A 26,097-nucleotide genomic window follows, 5' to 3' on the forward strand; every position below is an offset into this window, starting at 1 on the left:
GAGAAGTGCAAATTGTGTACATGCTTTCCTCCCTGCTGGAATGTAAACTTCTTAAGGGCATGACACGTAGCAGATACTTCTTACTCCAAACTACCTGGCAGAATTCCTTTCTAAAGAGTCTCCTCAGTAAGCCTGTTGGTGAACTGACCAACATTTGGACAATTATGACATCATCTTACAATGTTTCAGATATTGTTTTTCACTTGTTTAGAAATGTAAAACTTTGCAATGACTTTTATAAAAGCAAATTTGAGAATAGTTATTCACTAAGCTTTTTTATGCTAATGATGTCATGCTATCAAAAATTAGCTAGAGTAAATGGACTGTAATAAGGATGGTTTGTAATTTAGATTATATGTTCCACATGTAACATGGAAATGAAATATAAAATTGAGTTGTTGGCATGTGGTTGTGGTGAGCAGAAGCAGTTATTATACATTACTTGGTAAAATTCATATTCATATCTTGTCAGTTTACAGTGAGCCAGAGATTAAAAATAACATTTGTTTCTGTTTTAGTAACTGCTTTAAAAATATCCAAAATCATTTTATTTTCTTTAGCCTGACTTCTAGTAGTGTTTTGAATATGTGGCCTTTCAAGCAGTAATGAAATGCATCAATGTGACTTGGCAGTGCCTCACAGGACATGCTTCTAGGATCATACTTAATGATTAAAAGTCAAATTGAGTTTCTAAAAAACGGACCCAAAATACAGATGAGCCAAGTAAACCCAGAAGGAAATCTGAGTAAAATCTTGGTTCTTGGTCCTCTGCATGTATCCTCCACGTGTTTTCTCCAGATCTCATTTTCCTTGCTTGTTGACAGCACAGAGGAAGATCGCAGAGAGTAATATACTGGTATATGTTTCATATCCCCCTTCCTCTTTAGTGATAGTTTGGAAAGTATACTGCAGTCACCATGGTTTTCAGTTTAGAGAGCACAAGGATCAGATCTGTACTTTCTAGAGCCAGCTTTTATGGAGTTCTGGAGAGGTGATTGGAGAACCATGAGAGCAGGCAGACATCTGGGTGAGAGGGCATGAGGTGTGAGTGATGGCAGAGCCAGACTTGCTGGAGAGGCAGAAAGGGAAGGATTCAAGTAGCATAACCAGGAAGTAGAATTGATAGAATTTGGTACCTGCTGACCTGTGGAATAAGGGAGAAGGCAGAGGAGTTGATTCCAGTATTTCTAGGTTGCGCCACTTAGTGATATTGGGGTACCAGGAACAGGCTTAGGGGACCCACAGAAGTGACCGGACCCAGGAGTCCCTTTCAGCACGCACCCTGGTTTCTCTGCTTTGGCTTACTGTTTCTTGGTTGGGGGTTGTGGGGTGGTCAGCTTCAGTGGTGTGGTCTGGGGTGACAGGTGCTCATGAGTGAGCACAGGGAGTACAGACATCACCAATGTGAATGTGGAGGTCGGCAACAAGAGTTATTCTAGAACTGACCAATTTAATATATTTTGCTGACTGCTGAGTTCTATTCGGACAAATACCTAATGCATGTGGGGCTTAAAACCTAGATGACTGGTTGATGGGTACAACAAACCACCGTGATACATGTGTACCTATGTAACAAACCTGCATGTTGTGCACATGTATCCCAGAACTTAAAGCAAAAAAAAAAAAAAAAAAAAAAGAAAAGAAAAAAGAAAAGAGATTGCTCAGTTCAGACTTCTGAGAGCAATGGGAGCAGTTTGCTATTCACCAAATAGGGGCACCAATTCTTTACTGATTAATAGCAGTGATTTAGAAAACTACCTTTTGTAGTAGAGCACACCAAGGGGGTCTGCCAGATGGAAAAAGAGAACAGTGCTTTGTAAACTATAATTAAGTGTTGCCATAAGTAAATACTTAAAATACACTAAAATGGCAACATCAGGAAATATGACTAAGGAGTCAGTGTACGCCACGCCCTTTCCCCCACCTTTGTGGTTGTTGAAAATTTCCACCAAGAGTGATGTATGCAAAAAAGGGTAAGATCAGGGTGTTAGGTTTCAGAGGAAGGCAAAAACTTGTGTGATTCTGTAAATGGAGCTTACAAATGGAAATGCACCATTCAAGGTAGAAAGTCTATCACAGTCATTAGGAATAAGCATTAAAATGATTCTCCTTTCTTAACTTCTGCATGGAAGTTTGATGTGGTGAAGAAACAGTTTGCAGCCATGTTTCTTGAAAATACATGTCTTCAATTACTTGGTTTGTCTGAGAGAAAGGAGGGTTTGGAGGAGAAGGAAATGCCTCATGAGTTTGACATACTATGGGAGGATTGTTGTTATTATTGCTTGATTTACATGGTTTCATTTTATACAAAGTGTACAACACAATTTCTCAAAGAGTAATTATGATACCAAGAAAATGGAGTGGATTCTGGGCTTCCTATAGTCTGTCATCCAAATAATAATATTCATTACAAAGATCGTTACCCAGGAGGCCAAGGTGGGAGGATTGCTTGAGACCAGGAGTTCGAGACCAGACTGGGCAACATAGTGAGACCCCCCCCCCCCATCTCAAAATAAAATAAATAAAATAGCTCCGTACCAGTTTGTGGCATTCATATTGAAAACAGAGATATACGAAAAACTTGAACAGGGCATGGAACCGGAGGTAATGGATGTCATTAAGAATGGCTGAGAATTGTTTGTCAAGAGTTAGTATACTATTCTACTTTATTCTATTTCAGTTTGCAGTAGGACCACCGTTGGTGGTACTCTATAGACTCCTGTTCTCTTTAATAATATCTAAAGCTTCTAGTTAAATTACACGGCTAATATCTTGACTCGCAAGACCAAAAGGCAAGATGTTTAAAAATAAAATCAACATTAAAAACATGCCTGTGTTCTTTAGTCCTCACTCAATTAGAGAACAATGAGAGCAAACATGACATTTTGTATCTGGCACTATGTGCACTGTCTTGAGAGATTTCTCTAGAAGGTTTTTAAGAACACCTGTCATCTGTTAATAGTTGGAGAAGCCGAGACTCACACAAATGAGGCAACATTACAGGGGGTCAGAGAGCACACAGGTAAGCCCACCTTGATGGGAGTCCTGGCCCAAGGCACTTTGGGGAAAGAGTGAGCTGCAGTGGTTATAGAAAGACAGATGTCTTGAGCTGGGCATTGAAAAATGACTAAGAATAATCTAGAAAGTATTCAGTATGTTTTTAACGATTGTGGGTTAGCAGAAGGAAAGCCATCTGAGGTGAGAGAAATAATAAGCAAAGGGGACAGAGGTGGATGGTGAATCAACCGACCCAAGGGAGCTAAGCGTTTAGAAAGCACTTAAAAAGGATAACACTACGTAGCTCCTTGCCTTACCATGGTGCCTTAGAGATGACTGGCATTTTTGCTGACCTTGTTTCATAAATGTGTTTTCAGAGGAATAAACGGGATTTGGGCTGGGCTGAGGATACCTTGAATTTTGTTTACAGAGCGTCAGTGCTCTATCCTCATGTCCTTCTAAGAATCAAAAGATTTAACCTCACCGAATCCAGCGTGTGGCTTTTGGGTGAGACTCCTTTTTCCATGTGATAACCAGTCTGCTTTACAGAGGCAGAAGAATCTTACCTGTTTTTTAGGATGGGCTCTGAGCCAATTCATCAAGCCAACTCCTCACTTTGAAACAAGAAAGTGAAGAGGATGTTTCATGATTGTGGAATCCCTGCCAGAGGAAGAATCTACTGAAGTTCAGTCAACTATTAATTGGAAAGGAGGCAGCAGACTGAGGAGGTGGAGAATCTTTGCTCCCAGATGGATGGAGGCTGGAGTCCTCAATCTATCACTTGTGGATACATTATGTAGCTCCTTCACCTCCTTTTCTTTATTAGAAGGAGGGTAATAAAAGTGTCCACTGCCTAGGATGGTTCTAAGGCTTACAGGAGATAATGAAACTCGAGGGCTTGACGTGCGAATGTTAGCTGTTATCATTGCATGTGTCCATTAACACCCAAAGATAACCAGTGTTGTTAGTAGTTCTTTGCGTACTTTCTTACTAAATAGATAATGATTTATAATTTACCTAGTTACTTTATGAATTGATTTCATGGAAAAGGTCTTTCTGAATCTCTTTCTGTGTACTTTAAAAGTTTATTCCTTTAGTTAAAAGAAATTTTAACTAGATTCTTAAAGTCTAGATTGGAGGAAAGTGTTTGCTAAAGAAAAGTCATGGACATTCACCATTCAAGGTAGAAAGTCTATCACAGTCATTAGGAATAAGCATTAGAGTGATTCTCCTTTCTTAACTTCTGCACAGAAGTTTGATGTAAAGAAACAGTCTGCTCTTAGTCATGTTTCTTGAAACATGGATGGGTGCGGTGGCTCATGCCTGTAATCCCAGTACTTTGGGAGGCCGAGGCAGGCGGATCACAAGATCAAGAGAATGAGACCATCCTGGCCAACATGGTGAAACTCCCTCTCTACTAAAAATGCAAAAATTAGCTGGGCGTGGTGGCGCGTGCCTGTAATCCCAGCTTCTCGGGAGGCTGAGTCAGGAAAATCGCTGGCACCAGGGAGTTGCAGGTTGCAGTGAGCTGAGATCACACTACTACACTCCAGCCTGGCGACAGAGCGAGATTCCATCAAAAAAAAAAAAAAAAAAAAAAAGAAAGAAAGAAAAGAAAGAGAAGAGAGAGAAAGAAAGAAAGAAAGAAAGATCATGTATATATCCAGAAGAAAAGAAATCAGTATATTGAAGAGGTACCTACACTCCCATGTTTGTTGCAGCAATTCATTATAGCCAAGATATGGAATCAACCTAATTCTCCATCAGTGGAGGAATGGATAAAGAAAATATGGTACATATACACAATGGAATATTATTCAACAATACAAAATAATGAAATTCTGTCATTTGCGACAACATGGCTGGAACTGGAAGATGTTATGTTAAGTAAAATAAGCCAGGCACAGAAAGACAAATATCACATATTCTCACTCATATGAGGGAGCTAAGAAACATGATATCATGGAGACAGAGAGTAGAATGATGGTTAGCAGGGGATGGAAAGGGTAGTGAGTAGGGAGGAATAAAGAGAGGTTGGTTAGTGGCTGTAAAAATATAGTTAGATAGTAGGAATAAGAGCTAGTGTTCAGTAGCACAATAGGGCAACAATAGTTAACAATAATTTATTGTATATTTCAAAATAGCTAGAGGAATGAATTTAGACTGTTCCCAACAAAAAGAAATGAAGTGATGGATATCCCAGATACACTGATTTGACTATTACACATTGTATGCTTGTATTAAAATATCACGTGTACCCAATAAATATGCACAACTATCATGTACCTATAAAAATAAAATGAAATAAAAAATGCACACTTCTCACAGATTCTTGCCTGGTAGAATCTAAGTAAATACATTTTTCCACCCACAGATAACTCTTCATGGTTTATCTCACGTTATTGACGACATGGGTTAATGTTCTTTTTGATCCCCAAGAGGACAAATGGTGGGAATCATGGAAATTGAGGCTGGAAGGAAGCCCAGAGTTCTGTGCTTTTACTTCCAGTAGGGATCTGTGGAGTTTAGAATGTCTGCCTAGTCAGCAGTTCTCACTTTGGGAACCCCCAAGACCTTTTCTGGAGGGACATCTGTAAGATCAAAATTATTTTTATGATAATACTAAGACATTATTTACTTATTCCATTCCCATTCTCTTACATGTGTATAGCAGAGTTTTTCAGAGGCTATATGATGTGTGATGATACTGTGTAATGAAACGTGTCAACTTTTGGAAAATTTGCATAATTAACTGAACTAATATAGTTTTCCAAATGACCATTGTATGATGTTACAAAATCATGCATAGCTAAAGATCCATTCAAAGTTCAAAATAGACTAATGAATTTTAATATAAAAGAATACTTAGTGTATTTTATATGTTTCAGATTCCATGGTGCTGCTCCCCTTTTAGAAACTACCACTTGTTGAGTTTTGGTATAATATAAAAAAGAATATCCACAATTGCTGAAACTATTGGCCAGATCTTCTCCACATACTTCAGCCAAACAACATGCCACAGAAAATTGAATTCAGAGGCACAGAAGAGAATTTAACCATTATCCATTAAGCCAGGCATTAAAGAGAGCTGCAAAAATCTAAATCAATGTCACTCTTTTCACTAACTTTCTTATTCTGAAAAATGTAATTACTTTTTCATAAAGATGTTATTTCATGTAATATGTAATGGGTATATTAGTATTTCTATTAAATGAACCAATGGATATTTTACATTTTTTCTCAATTTTGCTTCTAATATGGGACAGTAATTGCTAAATATGATCTACCTAATTAAAAGTTCCTTGGGTTCCTCAATCAATGTTAGGAGTGTAGAGCAAACTTTATACTCCTAAAATTTATTGAGGACCCCAAAGAGCTTTTAAGTGTGAGAACCAACAGTGTGAGGACCACTGGCCTAGTGTATTGTTTACAAGGGTGTAGTCTGGTCAGTGTCTACACCCTGTGTCCACTGGTTTTCTTTCTTCTGGAAAAAGTGTTCTGTGGTCAAATATATTTTGGGCCAAGATGTGTGCTTTCTCCCCTCTCATAGATTTACAATACACATGAACCTATCAAAGTTCCTCCAAAGTCTTATCCCAACCTTTTAAAAACAAATTATCCCAACCTTTTTTTATCCTCCTTTTAATTGTGGCAGAACATAATGTTCCACAGTGGAATATAACATCCTATGGAACATACTGGCTGGTATATGATATGGGCTACCCTCTTTCCGTTACAAAAAAAATTAAAAGCAAGACATTTTCCTTCAAACCCATACTTTATTTAGAGAGAGGCCTATAAAATTTACTTACTAATCTGATTGACTTTCTTAAAAAAACATACTCTTCATTCATTGTATTATGCCATTTTGCTTATACTCTTTGAAGCTGTTTCTACTTATGTTTCTAAATGCATATGTTTTTTTAAAGCTCTGTTTTAGACATTTTTGTGTGTTAATGAGTAGCATCTGCTCCATGTGTCATAAGACAAAGTAATTTCATCCCCACAAAATTGTCCAAATTGCAGGTTAAGTGGTAGCATCCTAGCTGTTGAGCTGTTACTACTGTTTGTTATTTTTAAATGGCAAAAAATACCTTCGGTGATGCATCACATGCCTTTAATAAAACACAGTCACTTTGGGTAACAGAAAGATTTAGAAATGGCAGTGGGTTTTGTTATATTTCTTTTTATGATTCTTTCTTTCTAGTTCTTTAGTTTCCGTTGGTTGTGGGTACAATCCTAAGAGTCAGACCAAAATAAAGAATATTCCATCAGTATGGATCCAAAACATGTTCCTGGCCAGACTTGATGGGTCCCACCTGTAGTCCCAGCTACTTGGGAGACTGAGCTGGGAGGACTGCTTGAGTCGAGGAGTTTGAGGCTGCAGTGAGCTATGATCACACCACTACACTCCAGCCTAAGCGACAGAGCAAGACTCTGTCTCTGAATAAATAAATAAATAAAAGCAAATTTAAAAAATATGTTCCTGGCTGCTGCATGATGAGCATCATCTTCCTAAGACGTGAGATTGATAGTTGCACCATCCAGCACCAGTTTCTTCCCGGCACAGTGCCATTCTAAATGTGTATTGAGGCGGGAGTGCAGAATTTCTTTCTCCTGTATTTCACATGTCTATGTCACAGAAAGAAACATCTTAATTTGTTATAATAATTATGGGACAATAGTCATTGTATTTTATATAAATCAAAAGCTCTTTTTAAAAAATTTGTTGGTCCTGCCGGTTCCTACTGAAACACTTCGTACAGTTTGAATCCTTAGTGGCTTTCTATTGCCAACTGAAAATTGATTTTCTCCTGTATTAAAAAAAATCTGGCCAGGCACGGTGGCTAATGCCTGTAGTCCTAGTACTTCGGGAGGCCGAGGCGGGTGGATTACCTGAGGTCAGGAGTTCGAGACCAGCCTGGCCAACATGGTGGAACCCCGTCTCTACTAAAGATACAAAAATTAGCCAGGCATGGTGGTGGGTGCCTATAATCCCAGCTGCTCGGGAGGCTGAGGCAGGAGAATTGCTTGAACCTGGGAGGCAGAACTTGCAGTGAGCCAACATTGCACCACTGCACTCTAGCCTGGGCAACAAGAGCAAAACTCCATCTCAAAAAAGAAAAAAAAAAAAAAATCCAAACAGAAAACACTGTGGCTATCTTATTCAGTATCTCATTCTTTTTCTCACCAATGAGTAGTTTTGCTCTTTCACCCAGGCGAAAGAGAACCCTTTACAATTGCAAAAAGACACTCAGTTTATAGGACTATCACAGCATTGGCAACTGGTGCTGGAAATTCTCTAATAGTTAAATGACCCAGATTAACCAGACTGAAATGGAAGAACCATACTGAGGTTGCTCTTCAAACAGCAAGAGGCTACCTTTCTGTCTTCTTTGATGACTGAATATAGTTTATGATATCCTTAAGGTATCAAAGATGTGAGAATTGTAGAGCTATGTGGCAGGTTAAGAAGCCTGATGAATGGCCGGGTGTGGTGGCCCATGCCTGTAATCCCAGCACTTTTGGGAGGCCGAGACCAGCGGATCACCTGAGGTCAGGAGTTCAAGACCAGCCTGGCCAACATGGTGAAATCCTGTCTCTACTAAAAATACAAAAAATTAGCTGGGCATGGTGGCATGTGCCTGCAATCCCAGCTACTTGGGAGGCTGAGGCAGGAGAATTGCTTGAACCTGAGAGGCAGAGGTTGCAGTGAGCCGAGACTGCACCATTGCACTCCAGCCTGGGCAACAAAAGCAAAACTCTATCTCGAAAAAAAAAAAAAGTTTGATGAAGATGCAGATGGTTTGTTGCTTGTGCAAGTTATGTGATTTTAGCACTTTCTACAGTGGAAAGTCAAATTTGAGGCATGCACACCTAAAGTAGGAAAAATGGTTCTAAGAGGGGTAGTGTGATGCAGGGATTAAGAACCTGGTTTCTGGAGTCAGATGGCCTGAGTTTGAGTCCCACCTCTACCACGGATGTGTGTGTTGAACAAGTGATTTAACTTCTTTGGGACTCAGTTTCTCCAACTGTAAAAAGTCATGTAAAGTTCCCAGAAGAGTGTTTCATACATTGTAACTGTATTAGTTATCTACTGCTATGTAAGTCATTACTCCAAATCTTAGTGGCTTGAAACAACAAGTGTTTATCATCTCTCAGTTTTTCTGAGTGTGAATCCCTGCACATAATAGCTGGGTGTCTCTAGCTCTAAGTCTTTCATGAGGTTGTAGTCAAGCTGTTAACCTGGGCTGAAGTCTCATCTGAAGGATGGGGTGGGGACAATAAGGATCTGCTTCCAAATCCACTCACATAGATGCTAGCAGGCCTCAGTTATATGCCATGTGGGCCCTTCCACAGGACTGCATCACAGCCTGGCAGTCAGCCTCCCCCAGGTGAGTAATCCAGAAGAGGATGCAAGATCCCAAGATGGAAGCCACCATCTTCATGTAACCCAGTCTTGGAAATGATCTCCCATTACCTTTGCCACAGTCTGTTTGCTAGAAGTGAGTCACTAAATCCAGTCCACACTCAAGTTAAGAAGGCTTTGCAAAGGCATGAATTCCAAGAGGTGGGGTCACTGGAAGCCATCCTGTAGGCTGCTTGTAACAGTAACTTGTGCTTTAATTTATATCCCCTTATGGTCTATTCCTGACAATCAGACCTAATGAGCCCTTAAAACATAAGGCAGATCATGATACTACTGCATTAAAAATTATCTCCGGTCTTCCCATTTTACTTAAAAGTCAACATCTTTACAATAACCTCTAAGGCCTTTCATGCTTATAAAATTATTTTTCTATATAATTCTATATAAAATTCTATATATATTTCTATATATTATATATTTTGTAAAATAGCATATATGTATAATAAATGCTATATATGTATATCTGTATAAACACATGTTTATATGTTTAGTTATATATCTAGAATTTATTTTCCATATGGTGTAAGATAGAGATCTCTTTCCAAATGAAGAGCCAGGTTTCCCAGCACTATTTATTGATTACAATACCCTTTTCCTGGGCCGGGCGTGGTGGCTCACATCTGTAATCCCAGCATTTTGGGAGGCCCAAGAGGGTGAATCATGAGGTCAGGAGTTCAAGACCAGCCTGGCCAACATGGTGAAATCCCGTCTTTACTAAAAATGCAAAAATCAGCCGGGTGTGGTGGTGGGCGCCTATAATCCTAGCTACTGGGGAGGCTGAGGCAGGAGAATTGCTCGAAACCAGAAGGCAGAGGTTGCAGTGAGCTGAGATTGTGCCACTGCACTCTAGCCTGGGTGAAAGAGCGAAACTCTGTCTCAAAAAAAAGAAAAGACAAAACTTTTTTCCCTGAGTTGATATTCTACTGAGAACCTGTTTGTCTCTTCCTATGTAAAAACAAATTATAATTGAGAATTAATTATGGTGAACATTCAATAAGTTCCTTTATTTGATAGATTAGGAACTAATTTTATTTAAAAGGCCGTGACTTACATTTAAAAGTCCAGTTAGCTACAACACTAAGACTAAAAAGTAAATTTCATGACTCCTAGGTCACTGTTTCTAGCTTGTTGATATCCCATACTTTGCTGCTGCTGCTGTCGCTTATAACTGTTCGGAAAATTTTCACCAAAATGCCTGTCAAATTGGAAAACCCTCTGGAGTGAGATCCTTTTTAAAATATAGCCAACTCTCACATATGCAGGCATAACTTCAAATGGTAAACGAGAAGGGATCGGTGACAGAGATTAAACCTGAGCCAGTTTGATTGATTATTATTAATGGTATTGATAAAGAGTTCGCTGAAAGAGGGAAGCATATTGAAATTATTGCTTAAAAAGAGGTATGTAGAATTTTCAGTGGTTTTCTTTTGATAAGAGTTGCCTCATAGCTGTTGTAGCATGTGCAAATGAGGGTCAGCCATAAATCACAGAATGAATCACTTCCAACTCCTTCACATCTACAGATATAAGTAAGAATGGAAAATATTGTCACTTAGATGAGTCCTTATTTTTTTTTTTCTTCTCTATGAATAGTATAAACCTTACTTTTCTGGACACCTGGCTTTGGCAGCTGGTGAAGGTTGCTGAAGTAACAAATAGGGCCATTCTGCCTCTCCCAGATCGATTTTGCTGCAAGACAGTTGAAAATAATATAATCCAGACATGAATTTCTGTCTTACGGCAATTTAGTTTCTTATGGCAGAAACAAAACAGAGAGTACTATGAGGAAGTATTCTGCTACTGGTAGAATTTTTCAAACTAAAGCCACATTACATTTCATTAAATGAGTTTATGTCCATTAAGCATCAATGAGCATGAGTGACTGAACCCAGAATGCAGTCAAAGTACATACTAACTTTCTGTATGATTTTAAAGAGAGGTATGTCACCCTCCCTGGGTCAGCAGGTTCCTGTGCAGAAGACACTGGAATGAAATGTCAAGAACCTCTTCCAATTCTAGAATACCTCGAGATATGAAGTTGGTAACAAATAAGAGAAATGCAGCAAGATACTTTTAGTTAAAAAGGAAAAGATTGATACAAGCCAGTAACTTGCAGTGGGCTTGTTTAAATCCTCCTCCTCCCTCTAAATTCTGTTTTTACCAAGCCGGTAAACTAAAGACAGTTTGTCGTGCTTTGAACTTCCTGGCTTATGTTGATTTCTATCAATGTGTTACTGTTACACATTTGAGTGGGAGCTGAGTTACATAAAACTAATAAAATCCTTACAACCCCATTTTCTGTGGGTATTGATAGCATCAAAAAAATAAAAAAAAGACTTTTGCCGCTTCTTCCAACTAGATGGAAAATTGAATGGCATTAACTCAACTCACTTGTTTAAACATTAACTGAGAGACACTTTCTCCTCCTCCTCAAAAGTTTTTAGCGTTCACAGGAATTTAACCACAGATAGACACAACTCCCCAAACGTCCTGGAAAAAAGGTTGACTATTCCATAAAGTAATAGTTACAGAAGGCTTTCAAGGAATTAGTTATTCACACAGTAAGCTTCTGAGGCATATGAGCATATCCTCTTTCTTACAAATTGATCACTTGATGCAATCTTTGATGATCACCCCGGGACCTTCGGAGATTTATAGAGTTTAGAGTTACAAGTATGATGTGGCCACCATACTCAGGGAACTGGATGACAGTCGGCCAATGGGTTTGCAACACAGATGAGTATGAGCTCATAAAAGGCTAAAAAAGGAGGCAGACATCTTTGGAAGACTGTTTCTAGGCTCTCAAATGGCCATTGTCAAAAAACAAACAGTGGGGTGGATTTGACTAAGCATCAGAAGATGCTTAAACAACAGCCTGGGACGAGCGAGCGTTAAAAGCTCACAAGGCAGAAAGGAACTTTTCAGAGTGACTTTGTCAGATGAGGTTCTAATGTGTAGGCTTTATCAGCTGCTCCGAGTGGGGGTAAAGAGGCATGCATATTTTAAACATTCATTTCATATTCAGTGTGTAAAGTAACTACTGCTTTTCAACTTGGGTGGAGAAAGTTTTTATCAGTTTATTAAGAATCACACAAGGGAAACCTATTCATTACCTACTTATAGGGCAAAATGGAAAATGTTCTCTCTCTTACGCTTTACCATTTTTGTTCCATCTTAATAGCTCTTTATTTAAAAAGTATTCACATCAGTTGGTCAGTCTGAGTCTTTCATTTGAAACAAACTTTTCTCACTTTCTGCCCTTGATACTGCACATCAGTCTTTTAATCACTTAAATGTAATGAATTTTTCTTTATTCACATCTTTCAATCGGTAAACTTGAAATTTTGCAAGTGCATTCCCACTGGGTGTATATCCTGATTTCAAGATCTGCTACCTTCCCCAGTGTCGTGCTTGTTTTTTTTTTTTTTTTCCTTTCGTCCTTCCCACACCCCACCTCCAGTATTTTAGGGCACCTTATGCAGATAAGAAGTGAGATGGCTTCATCCTAATGATTAACATGCTTGTTTGAGGTTATGAAATCTACATTTGAGAAAGGCCAGGGATTTCCCCCTGAATATCCACTAACTGCTTGAAGTGGCATTTTCGTTCTGACTTGGTGTTTTGTTTTGTTTGGCTGCAGCATACTGGAGCATAGTGAAAGAGTCTATTTTGAAGCTTCGAACGTAGTGCTGCTGCAGACCAGGAACAAGACAGAGAGAGTGGATTTCAGCCTACACGGAGGGTCTTGAAACACAGATTGTTTTTGGTAAGTCATCCAAAGGACTTGACATCTTTTAGCTTTAAATGTCATCAGGCATCACTTCATTGGAGTACCAGAACTTCTTCTTCAAGTGCATTGCTATATCTCTACATCCCAAACAACAGGACATTTGAGAAAATGTCCTCGTCAGAGTGCTGAGAGAGCAACCGCATTTACTCAGTGTGTTTGTTTCTGAAACTTGCAGAAGAGTGTGATCTGAATAGAATGCATTTGTGGTTAGAAAAAAGAACAGAAGCAAAAGCAAAGCAAACCCAAACAACTAAACACACAAACAGCAAACAAACTACATCCACCAGATACTCCATTTTAGCTGAAAGCATAAGGGATTAATCGCACGAGAGCACGTAGATTCAATTTAATAGCAAGTTTTTTGCCTCTGTGATCAAATACGGTCTTGTGTCACATAATGAAGTTTCAGTCAATGACAGATCACACACACTACTGTGGTCCCATAAGATTATAATACTTTCTTTTTGTTGTACCTTTTCTATGTTTAGATGTGTTTAGAGGCACAAATACCTACCATTGTATTACAGTCGCCTACAGTATTCACTACAGTAGCATGCTGTCTCGGTTTGTAGCCTAGGAGTAATAAGCTATACCGTATAGCCCAGGCGTGTAGTAGGCTGTACCATCCAGGCCTGTGTAAGTACTCTGTGATGCTGCACAGTGACAAAGTCACCCAACAGTGCATTTCTCAGAGCATATCCCTGTCATTAAACGATGCATGACTATTGTGATGGGCAAGGTAAAAGATGATGGGGATTTCCAAGTCCTGTTCAGCAAACATTTACTGAGTAACTTTTAGCTATACATGGGCCCTTGAATGACAGTCTCAGTCTGGGAGTTGGAATTCAAACACTCTAAACTGTAAATAAATGATAAAAACATTCCAGACCATACACCAAAATAATGTGGACTTCCAAGGATTTTTTTTATCAACCCCATTCATGATATTACCTGAAAGCAGAGTCCTCAAATTGAAGCCTAGGTCTGCCCCACCTGTCTTGGTCACCTTGGAGAACTTACTCATCATCTTTGAATGACTCACCTTTAAAAATGTATGTGCCTAGGCTCGGCACGGTGGCTCACGCCTGTAATCTCAGCACTTTGGGAGGCCGAGGAGGGCGGATCACGAGGTCAGGAGATCGAGACCATCCAGGTGAATACAGTGAAACCCCGTCTCTACTAAAAATACAAAAAAATTAGCCGGGCGTGGTGGTGGGCGCCTGTAGTCCCAGCTGCTCGGGAGGCTGAGGCAGGAGAATGGCGTGAGCCCGGGAGGCAGAGGTTGCAGTGAGCTGAGATTGTGCCACTGCACTCCAGCCTGGGCAACAGAGCAAGACTCCATCTCAAAAGAAAAAAAAAATGTATGTGCCTAAATGATCTCCAAGGTCTCTTGCAAATTTATAATTCAGTTCCCTCTAGTGCAATGAATTAAATAATTATCCACTTCAGTTCTTGCCCAACAGAATTTCTGTGTGGGCGTGGCAGGTCGCTTGCAGAGGGGCTCATTGTATCAACCAGTGTGGAGGAAAGGAGCCAGGTCCTCAGGTGGTCCTCCTGGCCCCATTTGCCCATTTGACAGCCAACCCTTTGGTCAAACAGGACTGTCAGCATCTACAGTAAATAATTTTTATTATTTTTTTTGAGATGGAGTCTTGCTCTGTCACCAGGCTGGAGTGCAGTGGCGCAATCTCAGCTCACTGCAACCTCCACCTCCCAGGTTCAAGCGATTCTCCTGCCTCAGTCCCCTGAGTAGCTGGGACTACAGGTGTGCACCACCATGCCCAACTAATTTTTGTGTTTTTGGTAGAGATGGGGTTTCACCATATTGGCCAGCATGGTCTCAACTCCCGACCTCAGGTGATCTGCCTGCCTCAGCCTCCCAAAGTGCTGGGATTACAGATGTGAACCATTGCACCTGGCCTGCAGTAAATAATTTATTCCCTTGTAACATTTTAAAAAATATGGCACAGTGCTTTATGAACATATTCATTTTTTATTTATTTATTTTAATTTTTATTGTTATTTATTTATTTATTTATTTGAGACAGGGTCTCTTTCTCTTTGTTGCCCAGGCTGGACTGCAGTGGTACAATCATAGCTTGTTCTGGGACTATATGAGACTGGGACTATCCCGGCTCTCATTCATAAAGTCTTCACTGAATTTTTAGGACTTCGCTGACTGGTCTCTCTTTATGAACTTCTATCACATTTGGGGCCTGCATCATATAAAATGCACTGCTATGCGTTGCTATGTGGGTGTTTGTCATCACCTTATCAGGGGTACACACAGCTTCAGGGTGGGAATCAGATCATCACAGACCAGTAGCTGAGACTACAGGAGTGCGCCACCATGCCTGGCTAATTTTTCAATTTTTTGTAGACACAAGGTCTTGCTATGTTGTCCAGACTGGTCTGGACTCCTGGGCTCCAGCAATCATCCTGCCTCGGCCTTTCAAAGTGCTGGGATTACAGGCATGCGCCAGTGTGCCTGGCCTAAGTATTATATCCAAATAAGTGAGATAGGCCTCTTTTGAATTACTGTCCTTTGTTTTTCTTTAGGGGATCTGACTTTTTCCTTCTCTGTGCTTGCTGTCATTGCATTACTGGTTATCTGCCAGCCCATTAACCCTGTGGATCCCCACACTTTGTTTGACATTGAATAGCATTTATTCTTGTTCTTTCTTACTAAACATCCCCTTTCTGAAGCAGCGCTTCAGAAATCATGCTCAGATGTCACTCTTGTTAGCAGCTGGCTTTCTGCCTTCAAGTGGTGCATTATTGGGGTTTCATAACAGCATTTTTTTCTCTTACAAATATTAAATTATGAAGTGCAGGAAACCACATGAATGTGGTAGAAAGCAAATGCAAACACAGTGTTATCTGGAAGTGCCAGTTTTGTGATTCTCCTGGTGACAGTATCCTTCCCGTAATCAACATAGGAAACCTCTTTACCTGTTTGCTGGTGGTTTTCTATCCTGTATCTTCATCTCCATTTATGCTGTTTGCCATGGCCAACTTGTCATGCTGAATCAGAAGGTTTGATTAAGACAGTTGCTTGGGGACTGTCTCTATCAAAGTTCTACCAAAGACACAAATCCTGGCTGTCACTCACAGTCTTTCCTGAATCCTCAGGACTTCACTGACTGGTCTCTCTCTCTCTCTCTTTTTTTTTCTTTTTTTGAGACCGAGTCTTACCTGTTGCCAGGCTACAGTGCAGTGGCAATCTCAACTCACTGCAACCTCCACCTCCCAGGTTCAAGCGTTTCTCCTGCCTCAGCCTCCCAAGTAGCTGGGATTACAGGCATGCGCCCCCATGCCCAGCTAATTTTTGTATTTTTAGTAGAGACAGGGTTTCACCATGTTGGCCAGGATGATCTTGATCTCTTGATCTCGTGATCCACCTGCCTCGGCCTCCCAAATTGCTGAGATTACAGGCGTGAGCCACCGTGCCCAGCCCTGAGCGGTCTCTCTTTATGAACTTCTCTCACATTTAGGGCCTGCATCTTATAAAATGTACTGCTGTGTGTTACTCTGTGAGTGTTTGCCATCAGCACAATTGCACATGGGTTGCACATGGCTTCAGGGCAGGAATCAAATCACAGACCAGTGCTTCCCAAGGGTGGTCTAATCCCAGTACCTCCTGCTTCTGAATCACTTGGATGTGTTTATTAAAGTTGCAGATTCAGCAACACCAGGCTTATGAAGCAGAAGTTCTGGGGATGTAGAACCCAGGAAACTCACCTTAGTTAACTTTTGTACACTAAGGTTTGAGAATAACTGTCTGAAAATAATTGTGCATCCTCCTCTTTGCCTCCTCTCCCACAGCAAAGGGTGCAGGTCTGAGTCTATGGTAGGTGTCCGGGAAATCTTTGCTTGTTGATCTAAGCAACATCAAGCCATAAGAGTTGCATTCCCTCTTCAGTTGCCCAGCCTTTTCAGGATGTGAGGTCAGCATATTCTTTGAACCTTTAGAAACCCACTTGCTTCTGAATACATAAAGTGTTCCCCTAGGGCAGAGGCTCTTTTGGAAATCTTTTTTTGTCTCTTTATCTTTTTTAATCACTGACTCTGTTGGTGGTAATGACAGGAGCCCCTAAGATTGGGATAGTGGGGATGTCAGCTTTGAGGAGCTGGGCTGGAGCAGTAGGCTGGGAGAAAGATCTGAGGGTGGGAACAGGACTGTGCTAAACTAGAAGCTTTATCCTTGGCTCCCAAAGCCACACCTGCTGCCCTTGGCAGTTTATTCTAAGTGGTATTTCTTTCAGCTGTTAGGCCTCGCAGGTTGTCAGTTTTGGTTGCAGAAGAGTGGTCCCGCTGCTGAAAAGGATCAAGTTTAGCTCTAGTGGACGCACATCAAAGCACCCACAGTGCACAGTGGTGGGTTCAGGATTTGAATCCAATGTTAGCAGACTGCGGTGGTGACACTTGGCCCTCTCCTTCCTCTGCTTCTTGTTCCAGCAAGGGCATGCCTGGCCTTGGATGATCCAGGAGAGATTTGCAGGGCGTTGCTGCTTCTGATGCACCTCCTGAATGCCCTTGCTGGTGGCTCCAGCCCTGGTAGATGGAATCCAAACAGAAGAACTCATAGAAGCTTAGCTAACCTAGAAAGGAACCAGTGTGGCCATCAGGACATTTATTAGCTGTTAACCTAACCACTACCAAATGCATTAACAAATTTTTTTGACAACTTTTTTTCTTTTTTTTTTGGGGGGGGCTGTTGCTTAGTTCACAGTTTTGCCTGGAGAAGTTGTGGCAATCCTGAATTCAGTTTGTGAAAAAGCAAGCGTCTTCAAGCACAGTGTTGGAGAAGTATCTTCTCTCAGGTCTCTATTCAGTTTTGACTAGAGGAGGTTTGGCGAGCAGAAAGGTATTACCTAGTGGATTCTTCTCAAATTCTCATCTAAGTGAAGGAAAAAAGCCCAAGTTGCTGAAGCAATGTTAAGGGCACATTAGGGTTTTAATATGTGCCTCATGGAGCCTTACTAGATTTTCCTCTGCGTAGTTCTTTCCATCTGATGGGAGTGGGGCTGTTTTGGGGTTGCAGAAGGCAAGAGCCAGGTTGTCAGCTACAGAAGAGAAAGGTGCACTTGTCTGCATAATTGACTTTGAGCCTTTGTTTAAAAGGATGTCAGGTGGAGGAGTAATGAGGGACAGGATTTTTTAAAAATTATACAGTATAGGATTTTAGCAAAATGCCGGATGCTGGCATTTCTGTTTTGGAGGTCTTTAGTGGTGAATGTACTATTTCCTTGCAAGTAGCCATCCATGGTAGGAAAACAGAAAAAATTGATTCTAAAAGAGCATTTGTCTAGTTGGAAACTGTCACTGGTATCGTTTACCGTGAGGCATCCTTGAGAGGTGCATGATTTCCAAACAACCACCTAAACCACAGGCACTGCTTTTGGAACAGATGTAAATAGGAAAAGCACCAGTCCAGTACCCCCTCTAAAGACCATCGTTAGAAAGCTCTCGCAGTGCTTTCCAGCCTAGAGGAGTATAGTTCCCTTCAGGTACTTAAGCCAGTGTTCTGTAAAGCAACACCCAAAATGCCTTCTGTTAAATGTGTTCTAACACGTTCCTCTTGCTGATGCTATCACACGCTAATAATTGCCTAAGTCCTTCAGAGAAGCTGTGTGGTTTTGTATAGCTGTGAGTAAAACCACACCCATTCAGGAAATGCAGTGTACTTTCTTCTAACAGGCATCATCAAAACAGATGCGGATTTTCATGGTAGGTCAGTCCCCTTCTTTAGTGACAATTTGAGAGCTTTGAAGGGAGGCATTTGCCGTGCATTAAAAGAAATCAGAATTGAACTGGCACACGTGCACATTGTTGGAGTAAAAAGGAAAAGCAGTGACCTAGAGTTTGTTACCGCACATGCTTTCCCTGAAGGCACCTCCACCATCATGATGTCCTCATCAACTCTGCATACACAATTAGTATTTCTATCTCTTTCTCTTCAGAGTTTAAGCTCAATGATTTCCAACTTCCTCCCACATGACTCCAGTTGGATATCACATAGGTGTCTTCAACTTGAATCTAAACCTGACTTTGTCATTATCCTACGTTTATGGACTCCAGAGTCACTAGCCCACCATTCGTTGATGCTGGACACCTCCTCTTCCTCTGCTTCATCTCTAGCTCATATGCTGGAGTTTTGCCTCTTCTTTTTCTTTTTTTTTGAGATGGAGTCTCTCTCTGTCACCCAGGCTGAAGTGCAGTGGCACCATCTCAGCTCACTACAACCTCCGCTTCCCAGGTTCAAGGGATTCTCCTGCCTCAGCCTCCTGAGTAGCTGGGATTTACAGGCATGTGCCATCACGCCTGGCTAATTTTCTTTACTTTTAGTAGAGATGGGGTTTCACCATGTTGGTCAGGCTGGTCTCAAACTCCGACCTCGTGATCCGCCTGCCTGAGCCTCCCAAAGTGTTGGGATTACAGGCGTGAGCCACCGCCCCGGGCCTGAGTTTCACCTCTTTAATATGATAGTTTACCCATTCTTCTCTACTCCCAGGCCCCCGTTCAGTTGCAGGCCTTCAGCATCACTTGCCCGGACTGCCGCAGCGGCTTCCAAGAGGTCCCTTGCCTAAAGTCTTTTCTTTCTGTGTTCCATTTATTTTACTCTTTTGAGAATTATCTTATGAAAAAAGGGTCTGATTGAATTACTCCTACACTTGAAAATCCTTGGTAGTATGTGGAAATATGGAAAAATACTCATAATCTAATGTGTTAAAAGAAAAACTTTAGACACATTAAATTTAACAGAGTTTAATTCAGCAAAGAACTCTTTGCAAATCAGGCAGCTCCTCCCTATTCCTCCCCTCCCGAACCAGAATAGATTCAGGGTAACTCTGACATGCTGTTGTGTAGTTGGAGAGGATTTATAGACAGAAAAAGGAAAACAGTGGACAGAAAACAGAAGTGAGGTACAGAAACAGCCAGATTGGTTTCAGCTCGGTGTTTGCCTTATTTGAACAGGGTTTGAACGATTGGCTGCCTGGGATTGGCCAAAACTCAGAGATTGGTACAAGGATAGGTTACAGCCTATTTGCATATCCAGGTAGGTTACAGTTCACTGTGTGCAGAGAAACCTTTAGACTAAACTTAAAATATGGAAGAAGGCAGCTTTCGGCTAAAGCCAACAAATATTAAGTAGAAAGTTCATATTTCAAAACTGTGCAAACACATTGATTACAAAGCAATAACAAAAATCTATGCCTATCCACAAAGGCTAGAAGTAAATAAAACAAGAATGAAAGTATTTTTAATATTAGGGCAATCCGTGTGTGTGTGTGTGTGTGTGTTTTTAAGTACTCCTTTGGTAGCAAATGAATATGGTGAAGTAAAATGAATAATGGAAAGGATTTTGTTACCTTTCTGCTCCTGATAAGGGAAAATGTGAATTTCACTGCCTGGCATCTAAGGCACCTAGGAATTCCTTATCAACTTACCATTTAAATTTCATCTCCCTTGACTCCCATCCCTTCCATCCCTCCATATAACATTTTGTTTCTTCCTGAACATACTGTGTATGTAATAACCATGCACCTGTTCCTATTGTTTCTTCTTGCGTGAGACTCTTGTTCTCTGCCTGGTGAACTCCCACTCATTCGTTGAGGCCTAATTGAAATTCCTGGCCAGGCATGGTGGCTCACATCTGTAATGTCAGCACTTTGAGAGGCTGAGGCAAGAGGATTTCTTGAGCCCAGGAAGTTCAGACTGCACCATTCCACTGTAGCCTGGGCGACAGATAGAAACCCCATCTCAAGGAAAAAAAAAAAAGAAAAAGGAAAATATCCTCTTGCTGTGTTACCACTATTATACTGCAATTCTTTGTTCATATAGCTCTCTTGGTGAATGATTCATGAGGACAGAAATTGACTTATTTTAAACCTTGTATCCCAAGTGTTAAGCCCATTCCTGCATATAGTACGGTTTAATAAATATTTACAAAGGTAAGAAGAAAGGAAAGAGCCCACTTAGAAATACACAAATAATCCTTCAGGTAAGGTTCTTAAAAATGTTTTTGGATCGCTTAGTACTAATTACTATTTCATAAAAATTATAAAAATAGATGTTTTTGGTTAAACAATTTTTACAGTAATAGTTGAATTCAGCCTCACATCATTTAAACTAAACTACTGGAGTGTATCTTTGGCATTAGAAAATTCTAACATCAGATAGAATTGCTTCAGCTTCACTGTAAGCCATATTTATGAGGTTACTAAAAACTGCTTTTTTAACTGTTTTATGTCATGCATAACCATGTGGGCCAAATCAGAAATCCAAATAAATGACACATCCAGTTCTGGCCACATTTTGTGAATATCTGGTATTTTTTTCTTAAGGGAATTTAAAAAACCAAGACTGAGTAACATTAAAGGGTTGATGTAACATTTTCGATTCTGAAAGGCTACTCCGCTCTAGGAATATACTTGTTACTATTTTTTTTTTTTCATTTCTAAGAAGTCTGTTTGGCTAAAATACCAAAAGAGAAAAAAATAACTTGGCTTAAATAAAATGAAAAGTCATCTCCAAAATTAATTTGGCTCCTCAAAAGTTCTTTTCAAAGGAAGGAATAGGATGCTTTTTAATATTACATGTAAGAAACGCCACTAAAAAGAAAATCATCATTTGTACTTGTGACAAGGAATTCAGAATGGAATTTTATGAAGATCAGTGTGTGAGGCATGCTACTCACATCTTTTAAAATAATATTTTGGTATCAGGGAAGATTACTTAATAGTATATATTATTCTATATTATATACGTATGCATATGTGTATATACATATATAAAATCGAGTTTTTTCCTATTAATGCTTTCAAGTCAGTAAGTTGTAATAGAGAATTTCAGTTTGAGATTTGTCACCTTTTTTTGCATGATATCCTTGCCCAACCTTCAGTTTTCTTGTTTATAAAATCATGACAAAAGGTGAACTGTCATTGGATTAGCTAATTAAGAAATTAGTCACCAACATTTATTAACTGACGACTGACTTGGAAACATTAAATACCCAGGTCATTTTTTAGCATTTCATGTAAGTTGATCCCTGTCTGTTGTGCAGAGTAAAGAACCTTGGCTGAATTTCTTTTTTGTCTGTCCTGATCTTGGCATTCATTTAAAAACCTGACCCTTCAGCTGTTTACAAGATCCATGATGAAATATACCATGGCTAAGGTGAATGTGCAGACTCCCAGTTTCCCTTTAGCCATTCTGCTGCACTAGCCATGGGGTTGCAAACTTTTCTGGTGACTGTCACAGTTCATTCATCAGGAAGTACTGACTATATTTTGTTGCACTTTTGTGAGAGCCAGGGCTCCGAAGCATCCTAAATACCTAGTGACAAAAACTCAGGAAGGCAATTAGACTATGACACTTTTCATTACAACATAAAGTGCCCCTCAGTATAGTAGGTGCTTATGTTGAACTGCCCTCTGCAGACTGTATATATGGGTCCATGTGGTGATATCGTGGCTGTACCCTCTCCAAGGTTGCCTAGTGTTGGCTATAGCAGGAAAGGAAGTGTCTGTAAGCAATGGTAAGTTCAATGAGGAAGGATGTAAAAGACAAGTGAACTATTCCTGAAATCTCAAGGATCTGTGTCCAGACCAGAGTACCTTGATGGATCCCAAAGTTGTATTTTATTGCATTTTATTTTTGAGATGGAGTTTCATTCTTGTTGCCCAGGCTGGAGTGCCATGGCACAATCTTGGCTCACTGCAACCTCCGCCTCCTGGGTTCAAGCGATCTTCTGCCTCAGCCTCCTGAGTAGCTGGGATTACAGGCGTCCGCCACTGCACCCAGCCAATTTTTGTAGTTTTAGTGGGGGGGGGTGGGTTTCACCATATTGGCCAGAATGGTCTTGAACTCCTGACCTCAGGTGAGCCGCCCACCTCGGCCTCCCAAAGTGCTGGGATTACAGGCATGAGCCACTGTGCCTGGCTTTATTTATTTTTCCAGCATTATTGAGGTATGATTGACAAATAAAATTTGTGTACAACATGATACTTTGATATACATATATATTGTGAAATGTTTATTATCATCAAGTTAGTTAACACTTCCATCACTTCACATAGTTATTTTTTCTTGCATGGTGAAAACATTTAAGATTTACTCTCTTGGCAAATTTCAAGTGTACAATATATCATTGTTAACCATAGTCATTATGCTGTATATTCAATCCGCAAATCTCAAATATTTAAAATCTAGCCCTGAGACAACTGATTACAGCCACCATATGTTTTCTGAGGTAGTTCACAATAAATAGTTATAATTCTGCTTAGAAACAGTATGATGTGTTGAAAAGTGTAGGTTCTTGAGGCAAACTTCCTGGGTTTGAATACAGAACTTCCACTTAATAGCTGTCTAATGTTGAGCAAGTGACTTAATCTCTTTGGGTCTCAGTTTATCAATCCATGAAATAAGAAAAACAAAACAGGCCAGGCACGGTGGCTCATGCCTATAATCCCAGCACTTTGGGAGGCCGCGGCAGGCGGATCACAAGGTCAGGGGTTCAAGACCACCCCAGCCAATATGGTGAAACCTCATCTCTACTAAAAATACAAAAATTAGCCGGGCGTGGTGGTGGGTACCTGTAGTCCCAGCTACTCGGGTGCCTGAGACAGGAGAATCGCTTGAACCCAGGAGAAAAACAAAACAGGCCAGGCACGGTGGCTCATGCCTATAATCCCAGCACTTTGGGAGGCCGAGGAGGGCGGATCACGAGGTCAGGAGATCGAGACCATCCAGGTGAATACAGTGAAACCCCGTCTCTACTAAAAATACAAAAAAATTAGCCGGGCGTGGTGGTGGGCGCCTGTAGTCCCAGCTGCTCGGGAGGCTGAGGCAGGAGAATGGCGTGAGCCCGGGAGGCAGAGGTTGCAGTGAGCCGAGATGGTGCCACTGCACTCCAGCCTGGGCAACAGAGCGAGACTCCTTCTCAAAAACAAAAACAAACAAACAAACACAAAAAACTAAATGAGTCTTGATTCACATAAAGCTTTCAAAAAATGGTAGCTGTTATTATCATATCACTTTCATGGAATTTCGTTAGTTACTCAGTTTGTAGTAAAATTTTTCCAGCGTTTATTCTTCATGCCTTCCTACGAACTTGGTTTAGGAATTTATACTGTTAGGGGAAACACACTAGTGAGCTCAGCTAGGGAAGGTGAAGCAACACTGTGGGAACACAAAGGAGGGGGATATTTAGTCTGATTAGGGAGTGGTGAGGACTTGGAGGAAGCATCAGAGCTGACCCGGAAGAGTGGCTGGGATTCCGCCTGACAGAGCTGGGAGCAAGGCATTCCATACAGGAGGGCGTGTGCCCAAAGGCATGGAGAAGGGAGAGTGCAGAGCAGAGCGTATTTGAGGAAAGTCGTGAACCAGTTTGAGCCCAGAGTTAAGGTGTGTAAGGTGGGACAATGGGAGATTGTGAAAAAGACAGTCTGATTTAATAATGATAGATAACAGTGAGTGTGAACTAGTCATTGAGTGGTGCCATATATCTGATTCTGTGGTTGGGACTTTACATAAATTAGCTCTGATTACAACTCCCTTCAACATAACTATCCCCATTTTACAGATGAGAAAATGGGATTAATCCCATTTTTTCTTAAGTGGCGGAGAACCACTGAAGGTTGTTGAATAGGAGAGGGTCATGATCACACTTAGCAGGGATTTACTTATCTGCTTTTTCAGTTCCCTGGAGTTGTAGACACATCGTTTTGTTTTGTTTTGTTTAAGAGACAGAGTCTTGCTCTGTCACCCAGGCTGGGTGCAGTGGTATCATCATAGCTCACTGCATCCTTGACCTCCTGAGCCCAGGTGATCCTCCCGCCCCAGCTTCCCAAAGCTCTGGAATTAGAGGCATGTAGCATCATACCTGGCTCACTTTTAATTTTTTTTGTAGAGATGGGTAAGAACCCATCTATGTTGCCCAGGCTGGGCTGGAGCCCTGCGTTCCAACAATTCTGCTTTGGCCTCTCAAAGTGCTGGGATTATGGGCATGCGCCACCACACATAGCCTTGGAGATACATCTTGCACCATCCTGGGCTCCCCACTGGAGTGGTATTAGACCGTCAGTACGGCGAATACTCCATAAATACTGGTGGAGTCTGTTTTCAAAGCTTCCTCAACAAAACTCTGGAAACACGTTTTGTACCTTTTCCTTTTTAAAGAAGAAATAAACTGGTTAAGTTGTTGAGCGACTCCTTTTTGCCTGTGCATGTTTCATCTCATTTGATCCCCATAGGAAATCTTAAAGATAATTTTTGCATTTAAATTATATGTTATTAATATTATAATGGATGAGGTCACTGGGGCTGAAGAATGTAATGCTGCTTGGAGATGGTAAAGCTGGGATTCAAACCGCGGCTCCCTGGCCCTTGGTCTGTAGTCTACCATCACCCCCTCCCTCTATTGAACCTCTCTTTTATTGCTGTTTTCCAGTCTCCACTAAGTATTTTCCACTGGTTTAAGTCCACTTTGCTAAGTAAGTACACTGTTGCTTTTAAGGAAAGGAAAGCCCACAAGGACCCAATCTACTTTGTAGAGGTTGAATGGAAATAGATTTTCAATAATCTGTCCTCAGGACCAGAATTCTAAATGATGCTGCTGGCAGTTGGCCATCTCTGGGAGCCCACCAAACAAGCCACTTATAGGAGCCCAGCATCCTGCATTGGGTCGGAATGCAAAGTCGACTAACTCTTCACAGTAGATGCAGTTTGGGCGTGAGTACCTAGCAGGAACCCTAAATATTTGGGGCAAGCACTTTGCTTCTTCCATCTGGTGGAACCCATGTTTATTATCTAAAAGACACATGGCAACAGGCAGCGCAGTGTTTGCTTCCAAAGACGGCCTGGAATTTGGAATGAC

The 26,097-nt window shown here is 40.8% G+C and overlaps 1 protein-coding gene across 4 annotated transcripts in view; it reads left to right on the top strand.

The window, feature by feature from the left end:
- The window catches only part of ATXN1 (ataxin 1), a 464,792-nt gene that overhangs the window by 90,902 nt on the left and 347,793 nt on the right, over positions 1–26,097 (top strand). For all 4 annotated transcript variants that reach the window (XM_030929140.1, XM_030929139.1, XM_030929138.1 and 1 more), the window contains one exon: positions 13,068–13,193. The gene's annotated coding sequence lies outside the window, so the exon portion shown is untranslated. The remainder of the gene's footprint in view (positions 1–13,067; positions 13,194–26,097) is intronic.

Source organism: Rhinopithecus roxellana, chromosome 4 (genome assembly GCF_007565055.1).
Source record: "Rhinopithecus roxellana isolate Shanxi Qingling chromosome 4, ASM756505v1, whole genome shotgun sequence".
NCBI classification, from domain to species: Eukaryota; Metazoa; Chordata; class Mammalia; order Primates; family Cercopithecidae; genus Rhinopithecus; species Rhinopithecus roxellana.